A 13,251-nucleotide genomic window follows, 5' to 3' on the forward strand; every position below is an offset into this window, starting at 1 on the left:
AATGGATAGAAGGTATTAATTCTTTAGCTTCTTTCCATCCATCCATCTTCTATGCCGCTTATCCTCACTAGGGTATGCTGAAGCCTATCCCAGCTGATTTGGGGCGAGAGGCGGGGTACACCCTGGACTAGTCGCCAGCGATTCACTCACATTCATACCTATGGACAATTTAGAGTCGCCAATTAACCTAACATGCATGTTTATGGAATGTGGGAGGAAACCAGGGTACCGGAGAAAACCCACCCACGCACGCACGGGGAGAACATGCAAACTCCACAGAGATGCCCAGGCTGTTTCCTGATAGGGTATTGACTGGGAAAGCCAATTTGGTGCCTTCAGATCCCAGTAATGTCTGACAGTGGTTCTTTCACCAAGAGTTGTCGCAATGGCAAAATTGTCTTAATCCCAATAACGGGGATTCCCAACACCCTAGCGGTAAGTAAGCAAATTGCAACGGTAAGTGGAAACATTCGATAAATTGTTTCCAAGATGATATAAAAATAGTCATTTCATGTTAAGACAGACAATAGAATGGAACGTGTGCGCGCAGTAGTTTCCCTAGGGAGACAAACCTGTGGCACAGCTGCGCCAAAATCATAACAGCTGCTACCTGCAAGAAAATAGAAAAATGATTTTAATGCCCGGTTCCTCAGGATTCAGGACGGGGTTCAGAGAAGACCGCCGAAAAACCAAGAAAGAAGGAGGCCAAACCCAAACCACGGCAGTACAATGACAACTATATTTGATATGGTGCGGACCAGTGCAGTTTCAGTGCTTCTTTTACGGTGAAGTCCTGTCGAATACCGCAATGAAACCAGCCCATTAACTACGACATCACAGCACCAAATCGGGAAGTGTCGATAAAACGGAAGAGTTCCACAAACGTAAACTGTCGGAATTTAATTCAGGTCAGATTGTAATAATGAAGGCCACGAGTGTGTCGAGTAATGCACCGGAGGCGTCTTACACCGTATCTCTGCTTGTGGCTAAATAAAAAAAAGGCTCACTCAATTGTTGAATAGCTAATTCATCCTGCAGCAACTCTTATGGCTGAAATTAGGCTTGACAAGAAAGCAACCGAAGCACGCAAGAAAGTTCCCCTGTCCTGCCGACTGAGAGAACAAAATAAAACAAGTCGGTCAGTTACAGTAACTTTCCAGCTGGATGACATGACAGATGTGAGTGGAGATGCTCAGCACCTCCCCTCCGTTTGTTACAAAGATGTGTACGACATATACGAGCATATTTTATTTTGCAAAAGGGTTAAACATTTTCCAGGTTATAGCCACATCTGTACTAATGGCACAGCTGCGACGACGGGACGCGTGAGGGGACTATGTGGACAAGTAAATAAAGGTAAATCTCGTCATTGAATGGATGCGCTGTTATTCATCGCGAAGCACTGGCTAGCAAGAGAGCGAGGCCCAATTTAAGTGCTTTTATGGATGATACTGTGGAGATGATAAATTGATTGATTTATTTGAACATTCTTTTTTTTCTCACATTCTTTCACATTAATATACCTCTCATATCACAATTCCAAATGTCCAAACCGTGCAGGAAGAAGCAGATCTTATTCAATCCTACCCCCTCTTTGTTTCACGTCCAATAGCTAATACATGTCACAATTACTAATACATTTCACATCAATTGCTGATACATTTGTTCATTTCCCATTTATTAGTTCTGAATAACATGAGAATATGGTAAAGCAGTATAACAATGTGTTACAATGAAAGTGAGGTTTGTAAATCTGCCTGGACAAACCGCTGCGAATGTCACAAAGTGCAGGTGTCATATGGCTTAGCATAATATCTCTCTGTGGTTCGTGATTCTTCTTCCTTCTGTTTTCTAAACATCAACTGCTTGTAGTGTCTTTGGAATTTTAGTGCATTGTTTGAGTTCTTCACTCAACCTGTTCCATACTTTGATTCCACAATACAGATACGCTGAAGGTTTATAGTGTTGTGCGGGCGTGTTTTAAGTCACATTTTTCCCCAAGATCATATTTCCTCTCTCTCGATGAAAAGAATCGTATTACGTTTCTGGGTAGCTCGTTATTTTTTGCTTTATGCATAATTTTAGCTGTTTGAAAGTTGACCAGATCAACAAATTTTAGTACCGTAGTTGTGCGGGGGTTTTCTCTGGGTACTCCGGTTTCCTCCCACATTCCAAAATGCATTTTAGGTTAATTGGCGACTCTAAATTGTCCATAGGTATGAATGTGAGTGTGAATGGTTGTTTGTCTATATGTGCCCTGCGATTGGATGGCGACCAGGCCAGGGTTTACCCCGCCTCTCGGCCGAAGTCAGCTGGGATAGGCTCCAGCATGCCCCCGCCACCCTAATGAGCAGAAGTGGTATAGAAAATGGATGGATGGATGCATTTTAGGAATAGGGCGTTTGTATGTTCTCTATAAGCGACCTTATGGATGACCCTAATTGATCTTTTTTGTAGTACAGTTAGTGAGTGAAGTCTGCTTTTGTAGTTATTTCCCCATATCTCCTCACAATAAACTAGTTACGGTAATACTAGTGAACAATAGAGAGTATGGAGTGATTTTTGGTCCAGATCAAATTTTGCCTGATTGAGTATCGAAGTGTTTCTCGCCACTTTATGTTGTATATTTTTAATGTGGTATTTCCAACTCACTTTGTCATCTATTATAACGCCTAGAAACTTATGTTCATTCACCTCGTCAATGTCCACGCCATCTTTTTGTATTTGGACCCAAGTATCTTTTCTGCTATTACCAAATAGCATTATTTTAGTTTTACATAGGTTCAGGGATTATCCATTTTTATCGAACCATCTTTTTAGTATAGTCATTTAATCTGTGATCATTTTTATTAGCCTTTCTGTGCTATCTTCACAACAGAATGTGGTTGTGTCGTCTGCAAATAATACTTTAGGTCTTTTGTGTGACATTACAGATGTCATTTATGTATAAGCTAAACACTTTTGGCCCCAGTATTGACCCTTGGGGTACGCCACATGAGATATTTAAGCATGCAGATGTATATTCTCCTCACTTCACATATTGCTTTTCTGTTTGCTAAGTAGCTTTTTAGCCAGTTCAGCACTACTCCTCTGATTCCATACCTTTCTAGCTTGTTAATTAAGATATTGTGATTAATTGTATCCATTCCTGATACTACTGTTTAAGATGCCCCATGTTGCTCTAATGTTATTTTTATTCTTGTTGAAGAGTTTACTACTTTACTTTACTACTCTTACATATTCTTAAAATATTTGTTAATTAGTTTTTGTGCTTTTTATAGTTATTTTTTGCTTCTTTAGTTTTTTTGTATAGTAAATCTCTTATATGATGTGTTTTTCTTTTTACAAACATTTGGCAATCCCTTTGTCATCCATGGTTGATTTCTCCTCGTTTTCTTGTTAGACAATTCTTGTTCTTCCTGTTTATATTGTTAATTTCATATCCTTATAGCCCAAAATCTATACCTTTCTCAGCAACAATACAAGTTTCTGAGATTGCAATTACTTTGAAGGGTTCCTTGAATTGACTCAGATATTGACTATGTTATTGTAGTTTGCATACATGCTTCTAATGTTAATGTGAATAATTGATAGCTTGCCGTCTGGTATAATATTACTGTTGTGTTGTTCTTCGGTATAGTAAAAGCACTCGCATGTAATATGTGCAAAGAAATTTGTATCCGCATCTATATCTTCATTCCAGGTGTGTGTAGTAAGGCCCATTGGAATTTATTTATTTGTGCGTTGAGGATCGGTTAGGCTGATATTATTTATGTTTAAGTATGTCGTTGGTTAGTTCTTCTGGTACTTTTGGAGAGCGGTAATGTCGTTTATGTTCAATATTCTGGCCTCTTCTGTTGACTTAATTTGATTCAAAAACAAGAAAATGCCTGACAATTACATGTCCAAATGAAGGAGTTGAAATAAACTCATTTCCATCTAATGATCAATTGTGTTCCATTCTACTTTTAGAGAATTATCAACATGTATGAGTGAGGGGGAACCCGTGGTTTCTTCTATCTCATAGTGCCTTACTGTTTTTCTCATCGCCACTTTCGTTTTTGGTGCACAGGAAACTTCCAACAGTAGGATTAAATGATAGAAAACCTGTTTATGACCTTCTAAAATGTCTAACATTATTAGAGCCCTGTAAACATGAAATAACAACCCTATAGTCACCTTTATACTGGTGTTAGCTAATATAGTTGACATGATAAGCAATGATAAGACATAATAACTCACAATTAGCATTAGGAAAGTTCCTTGTTGCTGTAATACCTCAAACGTAATGTGAGTCAATTGTGCACGGCATTACAAAAAAAGATTCACATCATCCATCCTCACTATGACGTTTGTCACTTGATTGATATGTTGATGCCAGTCTGACATGAATCTGTCATAAATAGATGTACACGCAACACTGCTGCTAGCTTTGTTCACATCACGTTGCGCACCGTTTATGCGCAGGCTACGGGATCTCTGAAGTGACACAAGAGACGTTCGGGTAGGTGGACACATGCGCAAGTTTCTCGGGTGACCTAGACGCTGCATTGAGCGCTGAATGAAATGTCAACGTCACCACCATGTTGGTTGTGGCAAAAGAGAAAGGAGTAGATGCCTAATTCATGTTCTGAATGATATTGTACCAACCAGTTTTCAGTCCAAACAAGATCTCAGGGGATTACCTTTCACAGGTACGGCTGAAAAAAATACCTTTGATTGTATTTGGTCATTATAACGTTATTTCGTGGCATAATTCTGTGGATTCCCGCGGTGAAACCAGCCTCCTTTGTAGAAAGGAGCTTTATTAAGTTTGGCCCATTTTCTTGCATTTGATTTAGGGGCAGATCTGCCACATCCAAATGTATCACTGCAACGGTCCAACCATCTCAATGAGGTTTTTGCTAAGTGTGTATATACATATGTCTATGGGAGTCTCTGTGAGTTTTTTTCTTTCCCATATGTGCTGTGACACCTGACTTGAGTGAATCAAAAAACTCATAAAAAGCCAGTAAAAGGAATCGGTTTACCGTCACTAAGTCTTACGGTGACTGATACATATTCAAGCAGGCCATTTGAGTGCTTCCTCCCTCTTTGTCAGTTGTTGGCATAACTGATTGATCAGGAGCCAACGACTGACCTCCAGAGCTTTCAACAGATCCCAAATCCCCATACTTCTGTTACCAAGTTTGATGGGTGACCCTTTATGGTGACATCCTGCACTTTTCTATTAACCTCCAATGGTACTTCTAAGAAGAGAATGGCACTTCTGTGCCTTTCATGACACCTCCATAATGGTCAATTAGGGGCTGTAATTTGATTCCTGAATTGAATCCTGCCCTACACATTGTAAAAACACCTTCTGGGCTGCAAACTACAGCTCCAATTACAAATAAAATATGCAGTAAAAATGATCTGGCCATGAAAATACTTGCTGAAAGTTAACATCCTTCCCCAGCAATGGCCGTGATTTGGGAATAAGTGTCTTGACATGATTTACAAGATTTGTTTTACCAAGGGAGTTGTTGGTAAAAAAAAAAAAAATAATAAAATGGTGCGGTTCCCTTGCGAAGATGAAATGCATTTGTACACGATGTTGTGTGCTCCAGGGCTGTAGCCTGGAGTGGTCCCCCCTCACACTCAACAGTCAGATAAGTGGAGTGTGAGGATGATGTCAACATGCAGGTTACTCGAGGATACTCTACTCTCATGTTGGGGAGAATACACAGAAGCTCAAGTGTAAGTCCTCCTGTTGTGTGCCATGGCTTTTGTTGTGAGCATTGACAAACTGGCAAAGACAATGTCCTTTTTTACTGATATTATATATACAGTGACGTGAAAAAGTGTTTGCCCCTTCCTGATTTCTTATTTTTTTTGCATGTTTGTCACATTTAAATCTTTCAGCTCTTCAAACAAATTTAAATATTAGTCAATGACAACACAACTGAACACAAAATGTAGTTTTTATAAGAAATTTTTTATTATTAAGGGAGAAAAAAAATCCAAACCTACATGGCCCTGAAAAAGTGATGCCGCCCCCGTTATAACATAACTTAACTGAGATTAATTGAGATCTATCAGTCTGGAAAAGGTTATAAAGCCATTTCTAAAGCTTTGGGACTCCAGCGAACCACAGTGAGAGCCATTATCCACAAATGGGAAAAAACATGGAACAGTGGTGAACCTTCACAGGAGTGGCCGGCCAACCAAAATGATCCCAAGAGCGCAGCGACAACTCATCCAAGAGGTCACAAAAAACCCACAACAACATCCAAAGAACTGCAGGCCTCACTTGCCTCAGTTAAGGCCAGTGTTCATGAGTGCACCACCAAGACACTGGGCAAAAAGGGCCTGCATGGCAGAGTTCCAAGATGAAAACCACCACTGAACAAAAAGAACATTAAGGCTCATCTCAATTTTGCCAGAAAACAACTTGATGATCCCCAAGACCTTTGGGAAAATACTCTGTAGTCTGAGGAGACAAATGTTGAACTTTTTGGAAGGTGTGTGTCCCATTACATCTGGCCTAAAAGTAACTCCGCGTTTCAGAAAAAGAACATCATATCAACAGTAAAACATGGTGGTGATAGTGTGATGGTTTGGGGCTGTTTTGCTGATTCAGGACCTGGAAGACTTGCTGTGATAAATGAAACCATGAATTCTGCTGTCTATCAAAAAATCCTGAAGGAGAATGTCCGGCCATCTGTTTGTGACCTCAAGCTGAAACCAACTTGGGTTCTGCAGCAGGACAATGATCCAAAACACACCAGCAAGTCCACCTCTGAATGGCTGAAGAAAAACAAAATGAAGACTTTGGAGTGGCCTAGTCAAAATCTTGACCTGAATCGTATTGAGATGCTGTGGCATGACCTTAAAAAGGTGGTTCATGCTGGAAAACCCTCCAATGTGGCTGAATTACAACAATTCTGCAAAGATGAGTTGGCTAAAATTCCTCCACAGTGCTGTAAGAGACTCACTGCAAGTTTGATTGCAATGAGTCTTGCTTGCAGTTGTTGCTGCTAAGGGTGGCCCAACCAGTTATTATGTTTAGGGGGCAATCGCTTTTTCATCCAGATTCGGGTTGAGTGGGCAGCAGTCTCTGTAGGGGAGTCCAGGCTTCCCGGTCCTCGGCTACCTCTAGTTCCACTGGGAGGACCCCAAGGCGCGCCGAGGCCAGCTGTGAAACACAATCTCCTCCATCGTGTCGTAGGTCTGCCTCGGGGTCTTCTCCCGGCTGGGCATGCCCAGAACACCTCACCAGGGAGGCATACGGCAGGCATCTGGACTAGAAGCCCGAGCCTGAAACATTTAAGTCTGACAAAAATGAAAAAAAAACACAAACACTTTTTCACAACACTACAGTATATACTGTATATTGTATATAAAAGCTATCTACACATTTTTGTATTTATCTTTCAAAAACTCTCTTTCAAAATCTCCCTTATACTCATGTGCATGTGTGGCAAAGCATCACATAAGTTTTACTGTCAGATTCTCTCTTTCCACTGTGCTCCGCATGCTTTGTGTCTGTCTTTATGGGACAGCAGACATTGCGTGCCTTGCAGTCACATCACGTGGCACACAGTATTCCTCTTCCCGGTATATTCCCAACCTTCTCATCTGTCAACCTTGCTGTTCCAGATGCCCTCTCTCTTTCTTTTATCACTTGTCTTTCTCCATATTCCTTGTCTTCCCGGCCACCCCATTTCCGGCCTCTTCTTCCTCTCTCCTCCTCCTTCTTGTCTCCCTAATGTTATATTAATAATGGAGAGGAAGCATGTTCAGCCAGACTCCATGAATTAACCATCAGATGGGAAGGAGAACTGGGGGAAAGCATCAGGAGCAGGGAAGGAAACAGAGATATGAATGGATTGGCTTTAGAGGGCGTTAAGAAAGAGGTGAAGAGAAGGTTTGAGAGGGGAAAAGATGAGTAAAAGCGGGAGTGTCAATCTTTGTGTCACTCATCAGCAGCCAGTCATCTGTGGTGGATGCTTACACGTAACTCCAGTCATATATTTGGGGCATGTGGGCAAGTCAGAAAGTTGCACACAGGATTGTGTGTGTGTGTTTTGTTAAAATGACGGCTTTGCATGTTAATGTTGCACCAGGGCTTCAGTGTTAAGGCAGAATGCCCTTGAGCTGATAAAAGCGCTGCAGCATGATGGACAGACACTGACCAAGTTCCCCCTAAACATTATAAATGCCTCATAGAGAGTAGATTTACAGTAAGAGACAGTGTGACGAAAATAAATGGCTTATTTTTTTGTCATTATGTCTATTATGTCTACGATATTTGGTAATAAGTTACTATTAGGGTGTTATTTCATGTCTTGAGGGCTCTAATATATAGAAGATCAAAAGCAGGTTTTTGATGCTGTAACAACAAAAATATTCAATTTATAAATAAGCAATCCTACTTTGTGAAAATTCACATATTACGTTCGGGTCTGGAACCAATTAACCAGGAACCATCCTCTATGCCACTTGTCCTCATTAGTGTCATGGGGATATGCTGGAGCCTATCCCAGCTGACTTAGGTCGAAAGGCGGGGTACACCCTGGACTGGTTGCCAGCCAATCGCAGACGTTAAAATGGTTAACGTCTGCGGTTAAAAATAGCAATAATTAAATTTTCCCCACTCAGGTTTTAGGTTTTTGGGTGTTTTTAGGCTTCATGCACTAATACACTAAATCAAAATGAAAATATATCTGTAGAGACACACGTGAGGTATACTGATAAAAGGAAACCAACCGAGGCAAGAACTGTTTTTAAGGTGAAATATAAAAATAAACACAAAAGTATGTAAAATGGCTAAATACTACCCTGTACTCCAAACGGTTCAATTGTAAAGTGATGTACACTTTGCAATTTCACTGTTTTTTCAAAAATATATTAATTTATAAATTATGCTGTTTTGTGGTTGAGTGCAGCCTATTATTAGTCAAAAAATATGTGCATATTGATGCAAATTATGTATTTTTTGCCTAAATTCAGCATTTTCAAGCACAAATATGGATGGACACAAATATGTCTAAATGAACTAAAATACAAATCTAAGGCATTCAGAAGACGCATTCAAAGACGCTGTGATGATATGTAGTATTCTACGCTGGTCAATAGGTGTCAGTGATGTTACTGTAATGTTCGGTGAGACACACAAATGCCAGACTTGATTGCCGGAACAACAAGCTTTTATTGCAGTTTTGAATGAGCTCACAACAGGCACAATAACCCATAATAAAAAACACAGGCTACTGTTGCGGCAGTAACCCACGCCAAACTAAAACTCAACTCTGAACCCCCGATGTCACTCCCCTAGGGAGCACATTTATAGTAACACATACGAGCACGAGTCTCATTTGTGCCTTAAATGGCTTATTTACTCTTATTATGTCTACTGTATTGGGTAATACAAGTTTAAAGGTGACTGTAGGGGTGTTAGTTCATATCTAGAGGGCTCTAATAATGTTAAAAAAAATGTATTTAGAAGGCTAGGTTTTCAATGCTCTAACTACGAAAATATTCCATTTATAAATAAGGAAATTCACTTATCATGGTATGGCCTGGAACCAGTTAACCGCGATAAACAAGGGATTACTGTATGCTGAAATGGGCTTTAAATGTCGCCATTTTTCCTCAAGAATCTTCTGCATGTGACTTTACCGTCACGTTCAACTTACTACAGTATATTCTCACAAGATTCCACCTTTTACTCCTTTAGAAGGAAATGTAAGACTTTTTTTGTACTTATTTCCACAAATATGGAAACTGATGAATGCTCATTGGCAATGAAAGTATGTCAGACATTTTAGTCTGCCGCTGGGATGACGATGTAGAGCAGCTAAAGATAAGACGAGGGAAAGATCAAATCAACAACAAAGCTTTTCATAAAGATGTGTGTGTGTGGTCCTGAGGAGAGGATATCTATTTATAAGTTCATCTGATTCATCTATAAATACATGTCTCCGCTTTCTCTTCACTGCATAATAAGCTTTGACAGTGTCTAGTTCAGTATCGCCATACATGGTGGAGAAGGCGGGGGGTTTTGTGTCAATGTGTGTATTGGTGGGGGGGGGATGGGATTCGGGTAAGTATGAACTATGGAAGGAGTAAATGTCGGTTCTTTGACTTTCAGAACTAGCGTGCACTGGCTTTCACTACTATGAAGAGTGCCTTAGGCCCCTGCTTTGTTAGGTTACTGAGCAGAGGAGGAGGGCTCTGCATCCTACCATCAGTCAGAACCATGCAACCAGAACCATAATCAGCTCAGTCCAATGCAAGTCCAATTTCGACCTCAATATTTGTGCGCTGTTTGTGTCTTACGCAAATGTAAGACTGCACCCATGTTGCCTGTGTAATTATTTTTTTCTGGCTAATATTACATGGTGGTGCTGTTATGAAACCCCAAAGCTTGACATTTCATACACAGCTCAATGCTCTACAAACCTATTGTAACTTTAAGGTGTTTAGCCGACTCACTGAAATTTGGTACAGGGCTAACCCTAACTCTCCTGAGAAGGACCAAATTTGAGCAACATTGGTTGAAAAACACGGCTGCCTTGAAGGAAAACGTCTTTCCAGGGACATGGGCGGGACTTAGCTGGCCATAAGTCATGGACTATTTCTTTAATGGGTATAAAACATTGAGGATATCTGTATATGGGGTGACCTCAAATACAATATATAGCAAAAAAATGTTGCCTCTCAGCTCCACGCTCATCTAAGCCATAATGCCCTCTATGAACAGTTGCAGTCTGGCATCCGCCCCTAACACCGTACTGAGATCGCCCTCCTCAAGATCACCAACAACCTCCTCATGGCAGCGGATTCCGACCTACTTACTATCCTCATCCTCCTCGATCTGAGTGTGGCCTTTGACACGATCTCTCACTCCATCCTCCTTAATAGACTTTCCTCCATCGGCATCAGCCACACCCCACTCATCTGGTTTCATTCTTATCTATCGGGCCACACTCAGTCCATCCAGCTCAGGTCCCACAGATCCCAGTCCTCCTCTGTTACCACTGGTGTGCCTCAAGGCTCTGTCCCAGGATCCCTCCTTTTTATCATTTACCTTCTCCCTCTCTGCAATATCTTCCGTAAATACAACATCCATTTCCATTGCTTTGCACCCAGCTCTACCTCTCTAGCAAACCATATTCCATCCTCCATCCCTCCTCCCTCACCACCTGCTGAACTGAAATTAAATTTCAGTTCACTTAAATTTAAATTAAACTTTGGAACTCTCTCCCACCGGACATCCGCAACATAGACTCTCTTCCTCTTTTCAAATCCACACTCAAAACCCACTTATTCAGGACATCTTATTGGCTATAATTTTATCATGCCCCTTTCTTATTTTTTAATATATGTGTGCGTTGCTTTTAAGGGTCTATGTACAGTGTCCTTGGGTTCCTTGAGAGGCGCTTACAAATAAAACGCATTATTATTATTAGAACATGTGGTAGCAATCATAATGTTTGTCATGCGCTGCATGACAGGTCGGACTCTTGTTTTGGTTTTTCTACGTTCCACCATTATTTCATGTTCTGTGCTTTAATTTTGTTTTCAGTTTGGTACCATATGCTTTACTTTACCTTCTACGTAACAGAGCTGGGGCTGTTGTCATCTCATCGCACTTTTGTCTTTGATTGTCTTAGCTTTGTTTCTCCTTGGACTCTCGTACTTTTGTGCTTGGTTCATCTCCTCAGCACTTTTCCTGTTAGCTGGATTTATTGTCCTTTTATGCTGTCATTTTTTTTTGTATCCTCCTGCCATGATGAGTTTTGTGTTTAGTCTTAGCGTTCTTCATTAGTTTGCATTGTGTGGGTCGTGCTGCTTCGTGTGAGCTCATCTTTTGTGTAAATAAAAGACTTTATTGACTGCACCAGCCGCTATATGTCCTTGCATCCAGGGTAACACTTCACATCATGGCGAAGCAGTATTACTATTAAATAAGGGTGCAGTGTTGATTCTCTACTATCAACAATAGAATTGCTTATGTTACCTCTCATAATAATGGCGTTATAGTGAGTGCATAGTATCTTAATAGAAAATGATAGATTTGTACTGTGGTTGTAGTTTGTAACTGCACTGCATCACAGAGTTCTGTCTACTATTTTAACGTTCTCCTGAATATGGTTGCACCATACAACCAGTACATATATTGTGCAATGACTGCATGTATCTCGGAGCAGTGCTGTATTCGTAAAAGCATAAAGCTCTTGATAGTTGTCATAATATTGTGGCCGGACGGTGTACTGTGACTGCCTCAGTGAGCAAGCTATTTTAAAATGCATGACAGAAAACAACAATATGTTTGAGATATATGCATGCACCTTTTACATTACAGGCATCTGACAGATGGAATACCGAGGAAGAGGAGCACGTCATGCTTCTGTTGTGGGTGGTGATTTAAAAAAACAAAACAAAAAAAAGATGGCTCTAACCGGCAATACCCTTCACTGTGCTGCGGTGTGTCCGCTGTCGTCACTACGCAGAGGAGTGTAGTTGAAAGAGGGAGGGGGTGACGTATGCACCCTTCCTCCTCCTCCTCCTCTTGCCTGGATGCTGCGAGCAGGCTCCTGTGCGCGCGCGGGCTCCTCCTCCAGAGATGTCGCAGGAGCATCTCCTGTCAGCGCGGCCTTTCTTTGCTCCTTTTCTTTTCTTTGACACTTCACCGCATTGGGCCCCGTCATTTTAAGCATCAGCATCAGCAACACTCATCGTCGTCACTGGCGGTAAGCACCGGCACTGACTGCACCCCCTCCCCCCGCCGACCCTCCCTCCCTTCTGCAGGAGAGGTGTTTAAACCTTAACCGGCGCATTCTCTCTCTCTCTCTCTCTCTCTCTCTCTCTCTCTCTCGCTCTCTCTCTCTCTCTCTCCCTCTCTCTCTTTCTCTCTCTCCCTCTCTCCCTGCTTCAGCCGCAGAACTCGGCCGACCAACGGTCAGGTGACAGCGCGGAGTGGAATATTCATCAGCACCGTCCTCGTCTTTCATCCCCTTTCCTCCATCGGACTGTAGGCTGCTGCAGCAGCCCCGCTCGGTCCTCCACCAGCACCTCCTCCTCCTCCTCCTCCACCGCCGCCACGACCCCTCTCTCCTCCCGCCCTCCTGTGCATCCTCTCTCATCCGGGCCGGGACGTTCTCCGCTCCGCGCACACGCAAGATTAACTGGGGATTGTGGCTCTGCGCCCGACCGCCCACTGATGCTGATGTCCTTGAGCTCGGCCTGCACGGTGAGTCGCCG

The 13,251-nt window shown here is 41.8% G+C and overlaps 1 protein-coding gene across 6 annotated transcripts in view; it reads left to right on the forward strand.

Moving 5' to 3' along the window:
- Positions 1 to 12,578: 12,578 nt before the first annotated feature.
- Positions 12,579 to 13,251, forward strand: part of atp2b3b (ATPase plasma membrane Ca2+ transporting 3b) — a 72,689-nt gene continuing 72,016 nt past the window's right edge. For 4 of the 6 annotated variants that reach the window (XM_054795323.1, XM_054795382.1, XM_054795399.1 and 1 more), the window contains exons 1-2: positions 12,580 to 12,740; positions 12,926 to 13,240. The gene's annotated coding sequence lies outside the window, so the exon portion shown is untranslated. Of the gene's footprint in view, positions 12,741 to 12,925; positions 13,241 to 13,251 lie in introns of all 6 variants that reach the window. The other 2 variants (XM_054795467.1, XM_054795243.1) reach the window with 1 other exon arrangement.

This window comes from Dunckerocampus dactyliophorus, chromosome 1 (genome assembly GCF_027744805.1).
Source record: "Dunckerocampus dactyliophorus isolate RoL2022-P2 chromosome 1, RoL_Ddac_1.1, whole genome shotgun sequence".
In the NCBI taxonomy this organism is placed as follows: Eukaryota; Metazoa; Chordata; class Actinopteri; order Syngnathiformes; family Syngnathidae; genus Dunckerocampus; species Dunckerocampus dactyliophorus.